We start from the raw sequence: 15,830 nt of genomic DNA, 5'->3' as shown, positions 1-15,830 counted from the left end.
AGGCAGGTAGCCCCAGACCCATCCCCTTCCTCCAAAGCCCATTGCGTGAAATTTGGGTGTACCGCTTCCACGCAGGAGGTCACAATGGCCATCTGCAATACCCACCACAGCACCTCGCATGCCTACTAATGCATTAGTGATTCTGACATCAACCAGAGCACCCTCCCACACTGGGAAACGTGGTCCATGGTCCGTCAAGAAGAGGATCCCGCTGGGGAACATGGCATCCCTTTCAGGTGTCTGGGTGACTAGTTTTTTCTAGGCAGCCTACTGCACAGGGCAGACTTTCAGGGACATGCCAGCCCTCTGGGGCAGTGACATGGGTGGTGTGGCCCAGAGGGCATCCTCGCCAATCGGCCCAAGGTCACTGGGTCTCCGGGTACTCACACAGGCATCCACTCTCTTCCCATGGTGGGCTCAATGGCGAGTCCATGATCACCAAGACAATGTCCCACTGAAAGTCACCTGGAAAAGGGAGGGAGCTTAGCTGGGTTCCCAGAGATGAGTCCCGGGAAGCACTAGTAATGGGCACACAATGCCCCAGGGCAGGAGCACGTCTGAGGCGCGCGGAGGCCCAGTGACCCAGGAGAGCCCCACGGGGAGCCTCGAGATATTGGTGGCCTCAAGCCCCAGGTGCCATCACTATGCCAGGGCCACAGGGTCCCAGGATCCTGCCTCAGTGCAGTGCCCTCCCCTGGGCCTCAGCGTAATCCTATTGAGCATAATTTTTAGGTCATCATTTGTCTTCGGGACCATATGAGTTCTCATCATTGACCCAACCAAGGTAGTCCCCTCCTGCCTCTGCCTTCTACCCACAGCTCAACATGCTTACTAAAGAGGGTCTGTGATGCACAGGGTGGCCATGAGGACCCCTGGCTCAGGGCCTGTTCCCGAAGGTGGGCCAAAATCCCCTCCGGCACCATGTGGGTTCTTGGTTGGGCTGCGGGATCTGCGCAGAGAGAGGCAAGTCAGCAATGACAAACACCTTCCCCATCAGACCTCACCTTGTGGCAATGGGAGGGATATCAGAATGGGCGGGGCTGGGTCTGCATTCATGATGCCAGAAAAATCCTGGCCTGTCGTGAAGGAAGGCTGCAGTGTGTCCACAAAGCTTTCAGCCTCTGTGGCTTCACTGGAAACAAGGGAATTCAGGGCCCAACAGGAATCTGAGCATGGAGGTCTCCACAGCAGGCACCAGGCCACGGGCACAGGTCCTCCCGTAGTGTGATTGGGATAGACCTTGGCGGTTCTTTGGTAGGCAGAATCCCAGGTCTTGGGTGTCAGGGGCCGGCCCTGCATTTTGCCAGGAATGGGCGGGCATGAGGTGCCAGAAGGTCCCACGAACGCTACCACGCAAATGCAATGACAAGATCCCTTGGGGGATCAGGGCCTTGTCCAGCATCCCACTAGCATCCAAGACCATCTCCATCAGCACTGCTCCATGGTTCCTGTGGGGACACCTCATCCCTTCCCATCTTTGAGATTATGGTGAGGTAAGGGTGAGGGGCCAGCATGGTTCCCCAGCGACTACAAAGTCACTGGCACACGGGGTCACAAGTCAAGAACCCCAGCGTGCCCTGGCTTGTGGCACCAACCAAAGGGCCATTGTCAGGCAAAACCTCATCCAGCTGTGGGATGATTCATGGGCCCCATAAGGACACGCGACGATCAGACGGTGCCAATGTTGAACAATCCGGAGGCAGAAGCCCGCATGCTACTTGGTGTCTGGGCCATGCTGCCAACATTTTTCATATACCGTCTAACCTTTCTGCCAAAGTTGTCTAGTGTCCACTCAGGTAGCCCCGGACTCGGCCCCTTCCTCCAAAGCCCATAATGTGAAATTTGGGCACATCACTTACCCACAGGTTGTCACATTGGCGGTACGCATTGCCCACCGCATCTCTTCGCATGCCTACTAAGGCATTAGTGATTCTGACATCAACCAGAGCACCACCCACACTGGGAAATGTGGCCCATGGGCTGTCAAGTAAGAGTATCCCACGGGGGACAATGGCATCCCTTGTAGGTGTCGCTGGTGACCTGTGTTTTCCAGACAGCCCACAGCACAGGGCAGACTTTCAGGGACACGCCAGCCCTCTGGGGTGAGGACAAAGCCCCAGTCCCACAAGATGGCTGAAGTTGCCCCAAGAGCAGCCTCACCAATCCGCCAAAGGGCACTGGGTCTCCGGGTACTCACACAGGCATCCACTTTCCTCCCATGGTGGGCTCAATGGTGAGACCCTGGTCGCCAAGACGACGTCCCACTGAAAGACACCAGGACACCGAGGGAGCTTAGTTGCTTTCCCAGGGATGAGTACCGGGAAGCACTAGTAATAGGCACACAACACCCCAGGGCGGGAGCATGTCTTAGGTGTGCTGAGTTTCAGAGTCCTGGGTGTGCAGCACTGGGGAACCTCGAGGGATCAGTCGCCTCGAGCCCCAGGTGCCAGTGCTACGCCAGGGCCACAGGGTTCCCCAGGATCCCGCCTCAGTGCAGTGCCCTCCATTGGGCCTCAGCTTAATCGTATTGAGCATTATTTTTAGGTCATCATCTGTCTTCGAGACATTATGAGTTCTCATCATTGACCCAACCAAGGCAGTCCCCACCCGCCTCTGCTTTCTACCTACCAGCTCAACATGCTTACCAGAAATGGAATGTGATGTCTTTGGTGGCCATGAGAGCCCCTGGCTTGGGGTCTGTTCCAGATGATTGGCCAAATTCCCCTCCATGTGCCAGGTGGGATCTTGGTCAGGGTGTGGGATCTGTGCAGAGAGAGGCAGGTCAGCAATGACAAACGCCTTCCCCCTCAGACCTCACCTGTGGCAATGGGAGGGATCTCAGAATGTGCGGGGCTGGAATTGCATTCATGACACAATTCTGCAATCCTGGCCTGGCAGGAAGGAAGGCTGCAGAGTGTCCACAAGGCCCTCAGACTCTGTGGCTCCACTGGAAAAAAGGGAATTCAGAACCCCACAGGAATCTGAGCATGGAGGCTCCTACAGCAGGCACAGGTCCTCTTGCAGCGTGATTGGGACAGACCTTGGCGAGTAGGTTGCAGCCAGAATCCTGGGCCTTCCTTTCATGGAGTGGCCCTGAGTTTTGCCAGGAATGGGCGGGCATGGGGCCCCGGAAGGGCCCACGAACGCTACCACACAAATGCAATGCCAACATCCCTTGGGGCATCAGGGCCTGATGGGCATCCCACTAGCATCCAACACTGTCTCCATTAGCGCTGCTCCATGACTTCTGTGCGGAAACCCCATCCCTTCCCGTCTTTGAGATTACAGTGAGGGAAGGGTGAGGGGCCAGCACATTTCCCCAGCGACTTCAACCTCACTGGGACTCAGGGGCACCGACCCAAGGGCCATTGTCAGGCAAAGCCCCATCCAGCTGCGAGATGACCCATGGGTCCCTTGAGGACACACGACCATTGGACTGGGCCAATGGTGAAGAACCTGGAGCCAGGAGCCTACGTGACACTCTGGGTCCGGGCAAGCTGTCAGCATTTTCCAGATACATTCTACCCCTTATTCCAAAAGTTCTAGTGTCCAGCCATGAAGCCCCGGGCCCCGCCCCTTCCTCCAATGCCCATTGTGAGGAAAATGGGTGAATCCCTCCCTGCAGTCGGTTGCCTTGGCTGTCTGCAATGCCCACCACAGCAACTCTGGTGCCTCCCAGGGAGTCAGTGATTCTGACATTAACCTGAGAGCCATCCCACACTGGAAAACGTAGCCTATGGTCTGTCAATTAAGAGGATCCCACGGGGGACTGTGGCATCCCTTTCAGGTGTCGCAGGTGACCAGTTTTTTCCAGACAGCCTACTGTCCAGGGTAGAGTTTCAAGGACACGCCACCTCTCTAGGGCGATGTTAGAGCCCCAGTCCCACAAGATGGCTTGCCTTGCCCTGAGGTCAGCTTCGCCAAATGCCCATGTGCACTGGGTCTCCGGGTACTCACACAGGCATCCACTCTCCTCCCATGGTGGGGTCAATGGCGAGAAAGTGGTCACAAAGCGACGTCCCACTGAAAGACACAAGGATGCTGAGGGAGCTTAGTTGGGTTCCCAGGGATGAGTCGAGAAGCACTAGTGATGGACACACAACACCCCAGGGCCAGAGCAGGTCTTAGGCATGTGGAGGTCCATAGACCAAGAAGAACCCCCTCGGTAACCTGGAGGGATTTGTCACCTCGAGCCCCTGGGTCCAGTGGTAATCCAGAGCCACAGGATTCTCCAGGATCGTACCTCAGTGCAATGGCCTCCATTGGGCTTCTGCAGAATCCTATTGAGCATAATTTTTAAGTCATCATCTCTGTTCGTGACCATATGAATTCTCATTATTGACCCAACTAAGGCAGTCCCTACATGCCTCTGTCTTCAGCCCTCCGGCTCAACATGGTTAACACAGATTGTGAAGCGCAGGTTGGCAATTTTTCTTCTGGCTTGGGACCTATTCCCGAAGCTGGGCCAATCTACCCTCCCTGAACCAGGTGGGTTCTATGTCCTGTCACGGGCTCTGTGCAGAAAGATGCAGCTCAGCCATGAGAATGCACTTCCCCATCGTACTTCACCTTTTGCCATTGGGAGAGAGCTCAGAATGAGTGGTGGTGGACTGCATTCATGACACCAGCAAAAATCCTGGGATGGCAGGAAGGGAGGCTCCAGCATGGCGCCAAGTCCCTCAGCCTCTGTGGCTCCACTGGACACCAGGGAAATCAGAGCCCCACAGAAACTGATCATGGAGGCTGCAGCATCAGGCACATGGGCAGCCACACATGACCCCTCACAGTGCAATTGGGACACCCCTTTGTGGGCCTGGCACATGCAGAATCCTGGGACATCACTGGCAGGACCAGCCTTGGGCTTTGCCATGGATGGGTGGGCATGGTGTCCCAGAACAGGTCACAGATGCTGCCCCGGGGACCCAACACAAAAATTCCTTGGGTGCCCTGGGGCGTGGCATGCATCCCGCCAGTGTCCATCACCATCCCCAACCAGCGCTGCTCCATGTCTCCCATTTGGACACCTCGTCCCTTCCTGTATTTTCACTTAAGGTTATTGCTAGGAGAGGGGCTACCATGGTTCCCCAGTGACTTCAACTTCATTGGGAATTGGGCCACAAGTCAAGAACCCCAGCATGCCCTGGCTCATGGCACCAACCAAAAGGCTATCATCAGGCCAAGCGCCATCCAGTTTGGGGAATTCCCACAGGCCCCATAAGGACATGAATCCATAAGTCATGGCCAATGGTGAAGATCTAGGAGTCAGGAGCCCGAATGCCACCTGTGGTCCAGTCCATGTTTCCAGAAATTTTTGGATACCATCTATGTGCTATGCCAAAGCTGTCTAGTGTCCAGCCAGGTAGCCCCAGTCCCAGCATCTTCCTCCATCGCCCATTGCGTGAAATTTTGGTGGGAACTCTTCCCCGTAGGAGGTCGTGGGTCGGGGGGGGGGGGGCTCCAATGCCCACTGCCGCACCTCGCATTCCTCCAAGGGCCTCAGTGATTCTGACATCAACCTGACAGCCTTCCTACAGTGGAGAACATGGCTTACAGGCTGGCAGGAAAGAGGATCCCTTGGAGGATCACACAATCCCTTGCCTCAGTGTATCAGCACAGGGATGCACTCACCTCTTCTTATTGGTACTGCCTCGAGACCCTGTCACGATGATGTTCCACTGAAAGACACATGGACACCAAGGGAGCTAATCCAAGGCTGCAAATGAGGTGTATCCAGAGTAACTAGTTACGAGCACACAAATCACCATTGCACGAGCCCAATTTGGTCACGTTCAAGCCCCCAAGCCTGGGGAGAGCCACACTGGGAGCCTCGAGGGATTGGTCACCTCAAGCCCAATTTGCCTGCAATTTCCAAGTGCCCCATGGTCTCCTGGATCCCACCCCATGATTGTCTCTTCGATTGGGCCTCAGTGTAATCTTATTGAGCATGATTTTTATGTCATCATCTCTGTTCAAGACCATATGAGTTCTCATCATTGACCCAACCAAGGCAGTCCCCACGAGCCTCTGTCTTCTTTCCGCCAGCTCAACTTGCTTACAAGATATCGTTTATGAAGCACAGGTTGGCCGTTTGGGCACCTGGCTCAGGGCCTATTCCCATATTGGGCCAATTTCCCACCGTATGCCAGGTGGAATCTTTGTTTGGGCATGGGGTCTGTATAGAGAAAGGTAGGGAAGCTATGACAATACCCTTCCCCTTTGGCCCTGACCTGGTGGGCCATGTGCATGATACTTGAATTCATGGGGCCTGACTCATTTTATGATTCCAGCAAGGATTGAGGGGTGGCGGGAGTGCTGCAGCCTGGCATCCAAAGCCCTCAGCCTGTATGTGTATATGCTATCTTGGGAAAACTGGCCCCAACATGTGTCTGAGCATTGCACATGCACCACTAAGCAGCATTCTTGCTACACATTCTCTCCAAATGAATGGGTCAGTTTTTTTTGATCATGTTGCATACAGCATCATAAGCAATGGCTGGTAGGCTTGGCCTTTGGCTTTTGAGGAACGGGTGGGCTTGGCATCCTGGGATTGGCCAGGTCTGTATAAGACATGGTAATAAAAGCCCATTGAACCATGGAATATAATTCCTCCTCAGCAAGAATTTTAGTGGATCTCTGGGGAGCTGACCAACAGTTACCTGGCAGGCAAAACTCCTCCCCAGATGCTTCCATATGGAGACCCACAGAAAATACCTGGTATGTCCAATGGCCTGGTGTGCATTCCATCAACATCACCATCTCCTAACAAGGAGTGCAGTGTCCACTCATTTCTTCCTGACCATCAGTCCAGTGGGGCCTTATGGAGAGATGCTTCCTGGTTTCCAAAGATGTGAACTTTATTGGCAAGAGTGTGTATGGAAGAGGAGCTCTGATCTTCTTTGGGCAAGGCACCATCTAAATTGTCTATTGCATGAAAAGGCCAAGGAGTTATGGTTCAGCATACAAAGCCCCACATCATGAGCATGTCTGGACATTTGGTTGCCTAAGGACGTTGAAGAGCCAAACCCAGGAGTCAAATGATCAGTCATCTCAAGTCATAAATCCATCACTCTCCATTGGCCACATGAATCCCCTGGATCCTGCCACAGGATTTTCCATTCCATTTGGCCTCATCATAATCTTATTTAGGATGACTTTTATGTTATAATGTCTTTTCTAGACATTATGAGTTCTCATAATTGACACAACTGAGGCAGTCACCACTTGTCTGGGTCCCCCCTTCTGAACATGCTTACAAGAGATAGTTTCTGGAGGGTGGGATGTGTGGCATGTCTTGAGTTGGGATTATTCTTGAAGCTGGGACAAGCTCATATATATTTTGCTGTGACATCTTCATATAGGTATGTGGTTTGTGTTCAAAAGATACTTCAGCTTTTAAAACACCCTATGCATTCCTTCTGCCCTTCTGGCCCACACCTGCTAGTTCCAGTTGCAGAATGCTATGTCTCAACACATGAATCCATTATGTAATGATTGAAGACAAGAAGTATCCAGCACAGTGCAGAAGGATCTCTACCCATATAGCTGAACCCACAGCAATGAAATTCTGAGTTTTCACACAGGGGGGTGAGCATCATTTATGTACAACTGAGGAGCAGTCCCGGCACACTGCTTTCCTGAATGTGGCATGCAAATTTGAGGGCCATGGTATGTAGAGCACAGCATTCGTTATTCCTAGGAATGAGCTCTATGTTGAAGCCTGGCCTGGGCACAGGGCTTCTGGGGACACAGGGAGCCAGGATATAAAGCACTATGAAATGCTTTCTTAGGAATTCATGTACATGGAGTTCTGAAAAGCTGCCCACTGTCCTCCATTCAGGCAAAGTGTTGCCCTAGACCCTGCCTGACAGATGTCTTTCTGAGGTATAGAGTGCCCTGCTGTGCATCCTATCACAATCCACATCTTCAAAGAGCAATGCCTATATGTCCCTGCTGAGACCAACTTCTCTCTTCATGATTTGGTGGTGAATGTGATTCAGGGAGAGATGCTAGTATGGTTTGTAATCATACCCTTCCTCTTTGGTGGAAGGGTGCATATAGGAAGGGATCTCATGGGGGAGTCATGACCATCCTATTCAAAATTCTCAACCTCACTTGTAGTAACATACATGCTAGAGTGGTTTTGCTCTTCCCAGGGTCCTGGCCACCCACAAAGATGGCATCTGCAGGAACTGCTCCACATCAATTGGTAAGAGACCAGTGGACCCATTATGCTTAGAAGCCACGACCAGCGAGCAGATGGGGAACACTACACAGGACCTAGTCTATACAGCTATGTCTCTAGACCTGGGGAAGAATTAAGCACTTCTCAGGTGCCATCTTTCTGCTATTAGAATTCTGTCTAATGTCATCCAGGTAAGAAGACTCCCCCCCCCCCCCCCAGTTATATTCCTGCACCACTCTCTCTGGATGCCCTGGGCTGGTCCCTTGCCCTGCTGGATGCTGCATGAGGCTTCAATGCCCATCTAGTACTTAGTGTCTCTGAAGTGCATTAGCAATATTGGCCTCACGCTGAGCACAAACTGATACAAATTAATGTGGCCTGTGTTCCAATGGAGGAGAATTGTCCTCCCTGGACATTAAGATACCTTTCAGGTGCAATGATAATGTTTCACTTTCTTGACCTCCTACTGTGTAGGGCTGATGGTCACAAAGAATGTGATGGCCATGAATGTCTCCATCCTGACTAAAAGTCAAGCATTGCCCTGAAGAGAGCCTCCCCATGCACCCTATGTCTTCTGCAGCCTCTGTCTCTGGTCAGATGCATTCACTCACCTCACATGGTGGAGACAACGATGAGACCCTGGTCATGAAATCCCGCTGAAAAACACAAGAAGACCAATGGTGCTAAGGAATAGCTCCAAATGAGGTGTCTTGGGAGGAACTATGTGTTTGCATACAAAGCCTACAGCATGAGCATATCTTGGGAATGTGGAATCCCACTGACAGTGGATGGACACAGGGGGATACCTCTGGGGATTGGTAATCTCAATCCTCAAATTCTATCACTCTCTGAGTGCTACATGTCATCCTGGGATTCTTACCCATGATTTTGCTCTCTACTGAGCCTCAGTATGATTTTATTGCATATGATTTTTAGGTCATCATCTGTCTTAAAGACAATATAAGTTCTTATCATCGACCTGACCAAGGCACTCCCCACATGTCCATGTGCTCCCACCTGAACATGCTTACCAGAGATGGTTTCTGGAAAGCAGGAAACCCGGGTGCCACATGAGTTTGTGCCTATTCCTGGAGCCAAGCTGACATATGTGCATATGGGGGCGGGGAATCTTCATCTGAGGATGTGTTCTGTGTAGAGAGAAGTAGGACAGTTGTCAAAGCCACCTTCCCATATGTGCCATTTTTGTTTTATATTTCTTACACCTTCATTAATTACATAATAAATGAATTTATTTAGACTAAATCAATAAATTCATGTATAATTATAATGCTTTAGCAAATCCATATGTACCTTCATTCATAAATAAACGTTAAATATGAAAATAGTCTTCATTTATATATATAGATTTATACTCATTCAAAGGCCCAGACTTTGAATTCTTTATTTGTAAACTCTCTATGTTTTTCATAATTTTACTTTTATGGCTCATTAATTTTTCTTGCTTATATTTGATTTTCTTGGAGCAGTAATTTAATATTGTTCGGGATCACTCTTGAAATGATACTATTAATTGATATGGAATTGGTTTTCTGGAAAACCTACATCTGAAGTCTTTAAAAGATACTTGCTCCCTATCATCTAGGGAGATCCCTGCACTAGAACTTCCAGTTCATGTTTCAAAAGCCATGTATGTTTTGTTTATATTGTCTTCCATATCCTGCTAACACTTCATCCATATGAAGTGCTAACAACACTTCATAATCCAGGTGTATGGTTCCAGTTATTTCATAAAAGAAACATGATCTCATGAAGGAGTTGATTTAATGATTCTGAAGAATTTTTAATTTATATCTATGAAAGTATTTTTGACAGAGTTTTTGTATTCTTGATTGTCCATTCTTTAAGACATAACTTTTCCCCAAATAAATTCTTCAAATGGTATGAAAACTAGTGCCCTCTTGGGTGAAACTTAGCTGGTCAGAATTCTCATCATGAACAGCTAGCAATACCAATAACCCACAATTTGTTAAATTGTCATTGGAAGTTTTATCAATCTATGGAGTCACAAGTTAGCTATCTGAATCCTCTTCAGTGTCCTGCAACTAAGATCCATGGGTGTGGTAAAGTTTTGCATCTTACCCTCTGAACACCATAGTTGGAGCCTTTTCTAGGGGAAGTGTTCTGAGATTCGAATGCATACTCCAACTGTTATCATCTTTGAAGTGTATTTGAGATATTTTCTTCAACCTGAACACCTACTTACTTGTGCCATGTTTCCCAGTGGCCATGAAAGAATGATATCCTCCACTGCCACATTACCTATTTCTTTGAAAATGACAAAGTTATGCTTTCTAGAGATTCTTTCTTGTAGGGTTTCACTCAGGAAGAAAATCAACTCTCTACTATTTAGTTTTCCAAAATGAGTCAAACATTTATTGCCTTTAGGTGAGCCTCTCCTTTTGTCCATGTTCTTTGTGGCCTGTATCTATCATCAAAGGCATCATCTCACTTCATATCATTAAGTTAACCATTGACAAAACGTTCACCTGAAGACACAAGGAGGGAAAAAACTATAGAATTATTCCAAATAAAGGCTCTTTTGTATCATGGATCATGGATCATGAAACAAAGCCTAAAATATAAGCAAGTGTGAGGTACATGGAATCTTATAGACATTGTACACCACAAGGGATTGCCTTGAGGGGATTGTTATCTTAAGTCTGAAATTCCATGATTCACCCAGTATTAATGGATAAAATAATGAATGAATCAATACAAAATAAATTTGTTAATTAATTTCTAAGAAATACATTTAAATTTAGCTTATGAAAATGCTAAGCACCATTGATTCAACATCGAAGAGAAGTCCTTGTAAATAAGTTTCTAGATTGGAAAAGAGTTCAGGACGTGTCTGGTAAAATCAAGTTTATGGCTTTTTTTTTGTCTAGACAGCAGTACTCGTATGTGGATAATTGGGCGTGACTATTGGCCATGAACACCCATAAAATGACCCTATAAAATCATGTAGAATTAGTTTTATTGAGACAGATAGCCAGAGGCTTGAAAATGTCCTCAATACCCATCACTGAGACAAACCCTTGCATAAGGCTTTTTAGGCCATGATCTGAATGACATATTCTTTTTGTTCAGACTCCTCTTTCATGTTGTTATCAAGATCTTCCAATCAGTAATGCAAAAGGTTTTCTTTGTAATATATATCTTTATTTCTCTTCTTTGAACAAAGCTTCAAAGATCTCAATATCATATATATATATATATATATGATAAATTTTTCTTCCTAATTTTTTTAAATCTTTTTCCTTTATGGTGCCAGCTTCTAAAGGATTTGTGTCTTGAGAAGAATGTCAAATGTGAAGCTTGTGTTTCATTTGGCAAAATCAAACAGATTAAAGGGCCAATTAGGAAAAACTGTCATCACCAATAACCCACAATTCCTTAAATTGAAATTTTAAAGACCTAATAATACTCAGGGGTCACGATGTAGTTATCTGAATACTTAACAGTTTTTTTTAGCCAATACCAATTGGCAGATTAATTCTTGCATTTCACTTTTTGGATGTCATGGCCATGATCCTTCCTTATAGGACTTTCTTTTGAGTATGCAGTGAAGATCCCAGAAGTTATTATCTCTTCAGTGTATCAATGTATTATGGTTAGTTTTCAATCTGTGCACAGACAGATGGTAATGTTTCTGTGGTGGAGGGGTAGTGGAGGAAACATTTCATCCATTTGGAATCTTATCCATTTTAGGTATAGCTAAAAGGTTTGCAGGGGTACTATTCCAATGGGCTGATTTCCAGGCATAAATCAACCCTCTACAGTATTTACATTTTTGAAAAGAGTCACTTATTTATCTCCTTAAGTCTGGCTTTTTGTATCCAATTTTCTGTGTCACCTATATCTATGACCAAACATATTCAATCACTTCAGATTTTAATGAAACAGCACAATTCTTTCCAAAATTTCTAACTGAATAACACAATGATAAAAATATAACTAAGGGATGCTCTGAAGAATAGCTTTTTGTGATGAAATATAGTTCACCAAATATAGCTTAAACTTGAGGATGTGTTGTTGACATGAAACCTATATAAGAGATTCCCTGAAGGGACTCGTTGCCTGAAGAACCAAATCCCATTACTCTACAAAGGAAATATGGAACTTCAACGTTTTGCTTTGGCATTATTGACTACATTGGGCTTCATTGGAATTTTATTGAGCATGATTTTTAGGTCATAATTTCTCTTCAAGACAATATGAATTCTCAATTTTGATCTAGCTATGGCATTACCTACCCATGTATATGCTTTGACCTGTATATGTTTATCAGATATAGATTTTGTAATTTGTGATGCCAAAATAGATATGACTTTTGTCATATACCATCATGGACACCTGACTCACATAGCTTCATTCTGTGGCAGCAAACAGTGCTCTTTTTCAAAGTCATTATCTGTGTAGTTAGTTGTAAGATAGATTGCAAAACATATTGTTACATCTGTCCCGGGCTTGTGATTTATCCATGCTCTATGTTAAGGAAGTCTTATGACCATATCTGCAAAAATGACCTCTTACAGAATTCATGCATCTTTCATTTACCAAGCATAAAAAAGACAATATATACAGGTTTCTTAATTTGGGATAAACTTTCATGTGGTGGTTGTGAACATGGGAGATATCCATTGGCCAATAATATTCTATCCAGTCAAGAGTTCATGTCAGAGTATTTGCCATGGTTCATTGCATATAAATTCACATAAAATCGTATTCTTTCAGCCACATGAAAACCTAATAAGAGGTCAGGATGATTGAAATTGTGACCATTTTATGAATTCTTTGGAACTATATAAGTGAGTTTTCAGATCATGACCAATAAGCCATTTCAGATCATAACCAATAAGCCATTATGTTGTGAGTTCTCTTAAATGTCACAATTTTGACAAAAGCAGAACAAGGAAAATACAATAATTAGTGTACATATGTTTACTTGTATATTTAGGCCAAAGAAATTTGCAAAATGGAGTGAGAACCAGAGCACAAAAAAAGTCTCATATCCTTTCAATAAATTTTCAGTAAAAAAGTAGTTTTCTTCCTGAGAGTGCTTCAAGTAAGATAGTCACTAAATTGAGAATAATAATTCATAATGCTGGTTTGGTGACACTAGCCAATTCAGAGTGTAAATTAGAACTTCGAGCATCATTTGTTGCATATCCTTATTGTATGTAATAATGGAATCGTATCAGGATCTGGAATTCTTATATGTGTTTCTTCATGAATACACACAATTTTAAGTTTCAAATTTTAGTCCTATAACCAGTAGAACTACTTAATAGTAGTTCAGATATAGAAAAATTTTCAATGACTCCAAAGTAACCCAAAGCAGTTAAAATCCCATAAAATTACAGAGATTGATTTTATCTTGTATGTAGAATGAGAATATTAAACATTGTACTGAGAACCAGTGGATCTATTTTTTCTCAATTTCAATATAAATTTCAAGTTCAAACAAAAGATTTTGTAATAAAATCACATTGCATTTATCAGTCACTTATTCAGAAAAAATCCATATCTCTATCCAAGTTACGTAATGTGTAAACTTGTATGCCCTAGAAGAGCATCTTCTCCAGTCAATTGCTTTTTGGCATATATCTGTGACCAAAGAAAACCAGAAATATACTATCAATGCAGTGTTTCAACCCTTGGTAAGATGTCTTACTCAAAGACACATTGAAAGAAAAACAGGGAAGGACTGAATCTTGAATGTTCCCAGCTCTTAAGAATTATAAATCCCTGAAACAAAGTTTATAGAAGGAACATTTATTTTTCACTTTTGAGCGCATGGACAGGATTGGGTAACATGAGTTTCCTTCAAGAATTCCTTGTCTCAAGCCCCAGATAAAATGCCTAGAGAAAAGTAATGAGTTCCAACATGTTCCGACAATCCTATCCCAGAATTTCACCTTCACCTATGATGAGTTTGTCTTTATCATAATCTTTTTGATCATGACTTTCAGTCATCATCACTCTTGAAGACAAGAAGTTCTCACTTTTGACCCTAGCTATGACATTCCTAGTGCATACATACACTCATACCTGAAGATGTTTAACAGACAATTGTGGTACTGATTCAGACAGGAGTTTTGATATATTCAGTGCTAGGCACCTGACTTATATTAATTCCCCCAAGTTTAAGGCCAAACTGTGCTCTTTCTCTGCAATGATGATTTTAGGTGTACAGGAACAGGACAGGTATCAACGCATAAACCTAAGTCTCTCTTGGAGTATGGTTCTTGAAAGCTTTTCCTTGATACAATTTGGTCAGTACTCAAAATAATGACCTATTACAGAGGTTGTAGAATACTGATCATCTTACACATGAATTACACAATGCAGGTTTCTTTGGAAAGCCGCTCATAGTGTCAGAAAAACACAGCATTCCACTTATCATTACATATATATACATATATATGTAATTTAATATATATACATATATAAATTCAAAGGATGTTATAACAATATCATTTGGCATGGTCCATTGCACATGAACTCTTCTAAAATGACACACTTGAAGCCACGTAAAACAGTATTTACAAAAAAGTATTAGGTCACTGGGAATAGTACTCATTTCCAAGAAGTTTCCATAATTCATAGCATACAACTTACTATATTGAAAATATGACATTAACATAATATTTAAAAGCTGAAATTCATCTATGTTTCTCATTAGTAGAATCAATTTTAGGTTTAATACAAATAGAAAATTACTTAATTTCACATCGTTATCATTGTTGACAGGATCCTTTGTTTATTAAAAGTTCGTCAGTGACTTTAAAACAACATGCCACTATTAGAATATCATTTAAGCTTAAAAATATATTGCTTTAGTCACATAGACACCCAGATAAGTATCAAATATAGATCTGGATACCAATGAGTCAAAATTTTCTTCACTATTAATCACATCAAATTCAGGTAAGAAGTAAAAACTTTGTCATAGGATCACATTAAGTAGACCAGTAATTCAATAAGAACACCCCAATATCCAGATTGACTAATGAATAAACCCTGCTTGAGGATGAATCTTTACTAGTCCAGTGACTTATGTGGAATTAATCTGTCACCAAAGTATGCCATTCACCTCTTATAATACAAATATCTAACTCTTAGAAGTATGTCTTGCTATAAGACACCAAAAAAGCCAAGCATGGAACCCAAATGTGTAAAACTATTAGGAATTATATTTATATATTTATATAATGTTTATATAAATATATATTTATAAATTTAATTTTTTAATGTTTATTTTTTAGAGAGAGAGAGAGACAGACAGAATATGAGTGGGGGAGGGACAGAAAGAGAGGGAGACACACAATCTGAAGTAGGCTGCAGGCTCTGAGCTGTCAGCACAGAGCCTGATGTGAGGCTTGAACACACGGACTGGGAGATCATGACCGAGCTGAAGTTGGAAGCTTAACAGACTCAGCCACCAAGGCATCTCTGGAATTATTGGTAATTTAAATAAATCATTACCCACTTATAAGCACGTAGACTGTTTCAGCCAAATAAGTTGATTTCAATGTTTCATTGCTTCAGTTGAAGTTTAGGCACCCATCTAGCATATCAGATTCACATACATATAGAAGAAATTTATGTTTCTTTGTAAAAT

At 44.5% G+C, this 15,830-nt stretch overlaps 1 long non-coding RNA gene and 7 other non-coding genes across 8 annotated transcripts; all 8 read right to left on the bottom strand.

The window, feature by feature from the left end:
- Positions 1-696: 696 nt before the first annotated feature.
- LOC128773198 (small nucleolar RNA SNORD115) lies at positions 697-777 on the bottom strand. Its single transcript, XR_008417473.1, has one exon. It is a non-coding gene; the product is annotated as a small nucleolar RNA SNORD115 (small nucleolar RNA).
- A 1,731-nt stretch (positions 778-2,508) lies between these two features.
- Positions 2,509-2,589, bottom strand: LOC128773204 (small nucleolar RNA SNORD115). Its single transcript, XR_008417480.1, has one exon. It is a non-coding gene; the product is annotated as a small nucleolar RNA SNORD115 (small nucleolar RNA).
- A 1,675-nt stretch (positions 2,590-4,264) lies between these two features.
- LOC128773207 (small nucleolar RNA SNORD115) lies at positions 4,265-4,345 on the bottom strand. The gene has a single exon (XR_008417484.1). It is a non-coding gene; the product is annotated as a small nucleolar RNA SNORD115 (small nucleolar RNA).
- A 1,574-nt stretch (positions 4,346-5,919) lies between these two features.
- LOC128773195 (small nucleolar RNA SNORD115) lies at positions 5,920-6,000 on the bottom strand. The gene has a single exon (XR_008417470.1). It is a non-coding gene; the product is annotated as a small nucleolar RNA SNORD115 (small nucleolar RNA).
- Positions 6,001-6,776: 776 nt separating this feature from the next.
- LOC109258147 (uncharacterized) lies at positions 6,777-14,552 on the bottom strand. Its single transcript, XR_002076210.2, has 4 exons — positions 13,749-14,552; positions 9,214-9,330; positions 8,794-8,838; positions 6,777-6,921 (listed from the first exon to the last, which is right to left on the bottom strand). It is a non-coding gene; the product is annotated as an uncharacterized LOC109258147 (long non-coding RNA).
- Positions 7,124-7,203, bottom strand: LOC128773217 (small nucleolar RNA SNORD115). The gene has a single exon (XR_008417494.1). It is a non-coding gene; the product is annotated as a small nucleolar RNA SNORD115 (small nucleolar RNA).
- Positions 9,083-9,163, bottom strand: LOC128773216 (small nucleolar RNA SNORD115). Its single transcript, XR_008417493.1, has one exon. It is a non-coding gene; the product is annotated as a small nucleolar RNA SNORD115 (small nucleolar RNA).
- LOC128773218 (small nucleolar RNA SNORD115) lies at positions 12,361-12,441 on the bottom strand. The gene has a single exon (XR_008417495.1). It is a non-coding gene; the product is annotated as a small nucleolar RNA SNORD115 (small nucleolar RNA).
- Positions 14,553-15,830: the final 1,278 nt, after the last annotated feature.

Source organism: Panthera pardus, unplaced genomic scaffold (assembly GCF_024362965.1).
Source record: "Panthera pardus isolate Hobbes unplaced genomic scaffold, ASM2436296v1 HiC_scaffold_24, whole genome shotgun sequence".
In the NCBI taxonomy this organism is placed as follows: domain Eukaryota; kingdom Metazoa; phylum Chordata; class Mammalia; order Carnivora; family Felidae; genus Panthera; species Panthera pardus.
Note: the sequence above shows the minus strand (reverse complement) of the source record. Positions and strands in the feature narration are given on the sequence as shown.